Genomic DNA, 6,618 nt, shown 5'->3' with positions numbered 1-6,618 from the left:
ACAAAAATAATACTTTAAACATATCAACAAATAAATGTATTTAGAATTAGTCTCATGAAACATCATCTTCACTAATTTTAGCATATATTTTACTCTGTAATGAGAAGCTTTCTTTTCTCTGTAATGAGAAGCTTTCTTTTCTCGTGTCCGTATTAGGCAGTGCTTTTGCCCTTCCCCCAATGTTCCTGCATTGCAATCATTGTGCTTGCACTTATTATGTTACAAATGACCGAGGTAAGGCTGACATTCTCATTGCATGCAAAAAGAGCTAGTCTGCCAGGCTTTTTTTTTTTTTTTCCTAATGAAGCAGCTTTGTGAAATCTCCCCATGTGTTAATACTAATGAAGATCCTCCAACACAATTAAAATAGCAGCCAGTGGCTGAGGAGGAAACAGAAAACAATGGCATCATTCTACATGGGTTTATTTCTTTATGTGTAGATTGGCTTTATTTAGAAATATTGTTGATTTTTTTAAATGCTTATATGTAGTATTTAACAAGATTAGCAAGCTGTACATATTCTCGGATTCTGCAAGTATGTTTTTACTAACTCATACTGAAATAATTTAGATTTTCTTAATTGCACTGTGGTATAACTTTCTTATAGTGTTACGGTTTGTAAGGAGCAGTCCTTTGGTTCTTGAAGTGTACTTTAACCCTATTTGAGTTTGAGACTTTGCCAAAGATAGAAGGACAAAAGAAAAAGGAGGATCCCACGAGTGCAGTGTGAACGGTTGGTGTAGGGAAGCACAGCTTTTACTACTCTACAGATTACCTCTATGGGTTGATTCAGGCAAGGCAAGAATATTGGTTTTCATAAGACGTATTTTTTATTTTAATTCTTGTGTCTAGAGCTGGTCAATGTTCGTATTTAAACTTGATTTTAATTTAATTCCACCACATTGTTGCCTGCTTTACTTGAATTTACCTAGTACTAGTAATCTAGTACTTCAAGAACGCCAAAGTTGAACGTTGCTTCTTTGAAATGTCTCCTCTTTTAAAAATGGATCTTTTTTTTTTTTTTCTTTTCGTAGATGGCAGTTGTTTGTATCACAGATTCTATTGCTGCTTTACATTTTTTTTTTTTTAATCTGAACTTAATTTGTAGGTTTTTAGGGTGGGCGATTTCACTTCTACCCCGACTGATAAAGTCATCGTTAACAAATGACCCAACGCCGACTGGAACTTTCTGTCGCCGGGTTCAGAACTTTTCCAAACCCCGGGGCGGACACGGGGCGCGGGGGCCGGTTCTGCAACAAGATCCACATCCCGCCCGCCCGATGCCGGATCCCGGCTCGTCCCCGCCGCCGCTGTCGCTGATGTCACCGGGGCCGCGGGTGCGCGACCCCCGCCAGCCCCTCCGCGCGCTGCGCGCGGCTCCGGGGAGCGCCGGGAAGGGCCGGCCCGGTGTGCGCCGCCTGCACCGCACCACAGCGCGGAGGGAAGGGAACGGCAGAGAGAGAGCCGCGCAACCCGCGCATCGAGCGGCGGAGCTTCTCCCAGGTGAGCGGCTGGGGTGGGATGGCGTTGTGCCGCGCCGGGGCTCCCGAACCCGGGCAGCGCCCGCCTCGCTGGCCGCGTCCCCGCTGGTGCGTATCGCCCCTTTGTTATGTGGGCCGAGCGCGAGTCCTGCTGCGGGGCCCTGCCCGAGCAAGGCTTCGGACGGGAGGCGGAGTGGCTGCGTGGAGGTGAGTCCTGGGGAAGGGCTGCGGCTGGGATATCTGCTGACGGGACGGCCGTATTCCCAGCGATTTTAAACTTTACTCATGGCCGCACGCCCGTGCCTTGGCCGGGCGGCGCCGGTCATGTCTCTGGCGACGGACGCCCGCAGCCTCCGGGGCGGCGCGGCGCGKCGGTTGCTAGCGGCCACCGCTTGGCTCTTTTGTGTGGCGCTGTGCGGTACGCTCCGCTCCCGGCGGCCCTCCCGCCTCGCTCCCTTCTCGCCGGCGGGCGCTGCCCCGCTCCCCTCGGCCGGCGCTGTCAGGGCGGCCGCGAGGCGCTCGGCGGGGCCGCGCGGAGCGGCCGCAGGGGAGCGGCCGGAGCACGCGCTGCCTGTGCGCGGGCGGCCCCGCTCCCGCGCGATGGTGAGTRGGCGCTCCTTCCCCCCCCGCGCGGTGCGGGGCGCGCCGCGGGCCGGGAGCGGGCGCCGCTCCGCACACCCAGCTCGCTCCGGGCCCCCCTGTCCGCGGCTTTGTGCGTGTCCCGTTCCTTGTTAAGAGAGACAAGCAGCTGCAGCGCTGGGCCGAGTTGTTGAAATTTATCCCTTTGTGTATATTACAATATCCTCCATTTTTCTGCCCTCTAAACAACAAGCCTTTCGCCATCTTGGGCAAATTTCTATTCCAAAGTCGGTCCGTCTCTTTTAGGAGGGAATGAGTAGAAAACCTGAAAGCTCTTCTGGATAAGCATCAAAGTTTAGGAAATGTTACAGGGACTGATAGTGACGTCATATAAAGTTTAAGGGGCTTTTTCTCCAAGACTCTGTGCTTTCCCTTGGAATTCCTGATCTAACGTGTTGTAAACCGCACTTTAAAGAGAAACGTTCCTGGTTTAGCCTGCACGTACAGGGGCATTGTGAATATGCTTCTTTAACTGGTGTCTGGTTTCATAACCGGAAAACAATCATGCATTTGGGTTATTCCCCCCCCCGTTTTTTTTTCTGCCCTTGCCTAAGTATTTAGTATGTTCGGTTACTTAAAAAACCGTTCTGAAGTTACTACGTTAAATAACAAATTATCTGGAGATCTGCATTGTTTTTGTTCATGTCAAGTATTAATCTGATGTGAAGTTTACATGAAACCCTTGGTATAGATCTTGCCTGAGAAATAAACAGCATCTTCTTGGCATGAGGAGCATGGCAATACAGACCTCCATTTTTAAAAGACAGGCTTGGAGGTATGTTTGAAAGCAACAAATTTATTGACCTATATTATTAAAAGATTCTGTCGGTAAAGCACCTATGAATATTACATGTAGTTTGGGTTATGTTCCAGGTACTGTATAATGTGTGTGGCTAARCGCAGTAACTACGCTTAACTCATTGAAAGAACCAACCTCACAACAGCAAAGCCCAACAGCAAATCTCTCTTCCTCTGACTACAGGTTTTGCATCAGCTGTTGTGAAAGGGAAAACAGTAAAAGGCGCTGTTCTGTCTCAGTTTTTTCTTTTTGAATCTCATAGAAGTTTTTCTGGTCACATGACTTACTAAAACGGGGTGTCCTTGATAAGGAATAACTGTTGTAGGTAAAGGTCTGGTTTTCCATTCTTCTGTCGCTGCTTGTTTGACTTGTTGCATTTTAAGGTCTTACTATGCAGAACATGAAACTACTTGTATTTAATTTGCATTTTGTTTGTCTCCGGGGTTGGGAAAAATATTGGCAAAAGTTAACATAGAAAGTAATAGGCGTAGCTGTTAGTACATCAAGAGTTTCTATCCAAATCGGTATTGAATGCTGGACTTAAAGCGACCTTAAGGTTACGTTAGAACAAGTGTCAGATGCTTGCTTTATTTTTCTTAATGCATCAGAAAGTGTGGTTGGATTCAGTATTTGTAATCTATGTGAATACTGAGTAAATTAAAACATTTAAATAGTTGAAAGCATGTTGTACAACAGGTGAGTATAAATTATAAATGCAACAAAGGACTAGAAGACTGGATAGGTTATAAATGGTGAGCAACAGAAGATGAGTAGTTTCTGAAAATGGTAGTATAGCTTTCATGTCTCATAGTGAACTACATGCATGTTTTTATCAAAAGGCTGCAAAATCAAAATACTGCATAATGTTAAAAAAATGGTACCCAGGGTAATTTTTGTAAAGTGTATATAGAGGAAGCACAAGGAATTGTTAAGGAATCTTCAGTGTTCAAGAAATTCTATGTTTGCTTCAAGCGGGCATTACTTGTTTAATCGTAGGTCTTACCTTTTCTTGTAAGCAAAGGGAGTATTCATATAATGGTGTATTTGGGAATAGGAGATCCTGACTATTGGAAGGTATAACCAAAAAATGTAGTTTCTTACACCCTTCTTCCCCCCTGTCCCTCTGGCACATAAGGGTTTTCCTGTATGAACACTGTATGTTGAAATCCCTTCAGTGTGATCCATCTCCCAGACTCTAATAGACAGGTAACTTTAAAAAAACTAAACAGTGTGAATAATGGTAGAATGTCTTTTTTTTTTTTTTTTTTTTAAATGACAATTCTAATAGAGTACATGAGAGTGATACTTTGTATTTTCATCATTTAGGTAATTTGGCCCAAGGAAAATTACTGTAGTCTACCTGTTTTCTCCCAAATGTGGTTCAACTTCTGAGTTTAGTTTAATATTATTATTAATTAATAATATTATTTAATAATATTATTTAGTATTATTCAGTAAATTATGGCGTACCACATTGTAAGCTAGTTTGTGATTTTTAATTGTCACCACAAGAAACACTGCAACAGTTGTCAAGGACAGCAGTGATTTTTATGATTATTTGATAGTTTCAACATCCTGAATACAGACAAAGTGTACTAAGTATATGTTGGTCAACGTATTTTACAGAAAGAGGAAGTAGGTGTTGACGAACACTGTGCAGCATTCGGAATTTAGGCACAGATGATCCCCACTGCATCGCATAAGGAAATGAAACATCCTTTTTTTAACTGACATCTACGCTTGAAAAGTTACTTTTAATACTACTACATTTTTACTTTAAAACAATTTTTATTGTAAATAGCAGCAAAGAAATCAACAAGGAATCACCAGAAGACTTGTGCGAGAAAAATAGTGGGCTCACATTAATTTTTAATTTGCGTTTCTTAGGACTTTATGGAGGTGAGACAGTATTAGTTTCCCTGTTACATGGATATGGACTCTTCGTCGAAGAGTTTACTCTTCTACCAACATCACAGGTAATTGGAGGTAGAGGATGAAAAAAGAGMTGTCTCCACTGACTTTAATCTGTGATGTGCCGGGTAGTTGTTTCCTTGAAAACGGAAATGCGTGGTTTGTTATTCTGCGGAGTAATTGCTACGGCTGGGTAAGCAGAATGTGTGTTGTCATTAAACAAAACTGGGACCATGTATTCATTCAGTCTCTGCGGAAGGGCCGGGCAAGATGCAGTATTTTGCTGCTACTTTGGCTCTTAATCGTACAATTTTAGGTGGAAAAAAGGTATGTAGAACATTTAATCGAGTTAGCACACAGTTTGACTTACTAGCTCTGTTAAGTTTGTGTTTAATGTTTTAGCTGTTTACTGTCCTAAATTTACCATTATATAGTGCCATGGTCTTGAGCCATACCTTAAAAAGAAAAAAAAAAAACAAGTGTACTTCGTTAAAGTCTGATACAGAAGTTCCTTGAGGATTTAAATGGAAAGAAATAATAAAAGTAGTAGTTTCATGRTATCAATTAGATTTTTGTTTCTTTTCTGGGGAGGAGAAATTGCAATTTATTTTACTGTGATACTAGCATTTCATGAGACACCAAGTGAAAGAAACACTCTTGAAGCGTAGGGAAGTCTTATGCTTGTTTCAGTTTTTTTAATATAGTAAGAAGGAAAGGAGGATACACAAGGGGTTTCCCTGCATAGTTTAACAGAATTAATTTGACGGAATTCCTAATAATAGTTCCTTCCCTTTTTATGTGAATATCTTTGAGATCATTGGAAAAAAGATACCAAAACAAGTATATGTTCTAAAATCTTGCTTAGTGATAGATGATCTTTCAAACCCATAGTCTCTGAATATATGGGTTTAGGAAAAGGTGTGCTGGGCTTGTCACTGTCTGTATGATTCCTGTTGCCTTTTAAGTGAATTTTCTCCCATTACCTTGCTGCTCATACCCTTCAGGGCCTCTTGAATGTCTTGTTTTCTGCGTGTGAAGGGCATAAGAGTCTTTTCACTTGATGTAGGTCAGGCATTGTAAAGAGCTGAATGAGTTAAGCCTTGGTTTGAAGAGATTGCAGAGATTTTTCTAGCCCCTGAGAGAGGAATTTCCCAAAACCTTAAAATTCCAGCTACTGAAAATGTGAAGAAAAATTGCATGAAAAATCGGTCTACCTGATAGACTCTTTGCAATAGTAATGGTGGCTTTGAAATGAGTGGGACTGCTAAGTTTAAATACTTGTCACAGGTAATGTTTGCAGTATAAAGCCTCTGAAAGAAGGTAGGCTTAGAAATAATACAGTGACTGTCAGAAAATGCTGTCGTCTTTTTGGAGCCTCACACAGAACTTAGTTCTGCTCTGGAACTGTTGGAAAGCGTAATGAAGAATTTTCTTTTTTTGATTAATAATGAACCCTGCCAAAGTATTCTTACTCCTATAAATTACAGGAAGTGTAAACTATATTTTCTTTACAGTATTTAATACAGTCATTTAAAGGCACAAAATAATCTGCCTAGGTATTCTTGAGCTTGAACCTGAGTCTGTTGGATGAGAAGTCAGAAACTTGAAATCTATTTTTTTCACTTCGAGTACATAGATAATGTTTTTGGATTGTGAGCCTATTTATTAATCAATTAGTGTTAATGAATTATTGTTGTTCTAATGCTGAAAGATTCTTTATAAACGATTCATTGCATTTTACCATATACTTACTTTAGAAGTGTGGTGTGTAGTATCAAAGTATAATCA

General features: G+C 41.7%; 1 protein-coding gene across 1 annotated transcript in view; it reads left to right on the top strand.

The window, feature by feature from the left end:
- Positions 1–1,354: 1,354 nt before the first annotated feature.
- Positions 1,355–6,618, top strand: part of LOC130585837 (bromodomain adjacent to zinc finger domain protein 2B-like) — a gene marked incomplete at its 3' end in the record, with an annotated part of 84,503 nt that continues 79,239 nt past the window's right edge. Inside the window, exons 1-2 of the mRNA XM_057386484.1 lie at positions 1,355–1,503; positions 4,807–4,895. The remainder of the gene's footprint in view (positions 1,504–4,806; positions 4,896–6,618) is intronic.

The sequence above is a fragment of the Malurus melanocephalus genome, unplaced genomic scaffold (assembly GCF_030028575.1).
Source record: "Malurus melanocephalus ecotype Western Australia unplaced genomic scaffold, MMel_1.1 scaffold_975, whole genome shotgun sequence".
Classification (NCBI taxonomy): domain Eukaryota; kingdom Metazoa; phylum Chordata; class Aves; order Passeriformes; family Maluridae; genus Malurus; species Malurus melanocephalus.
Note: the sequence above shows the minus strand (reverse complement) of the source record. Positions and strands in the feature narration are given on the sequence as shown.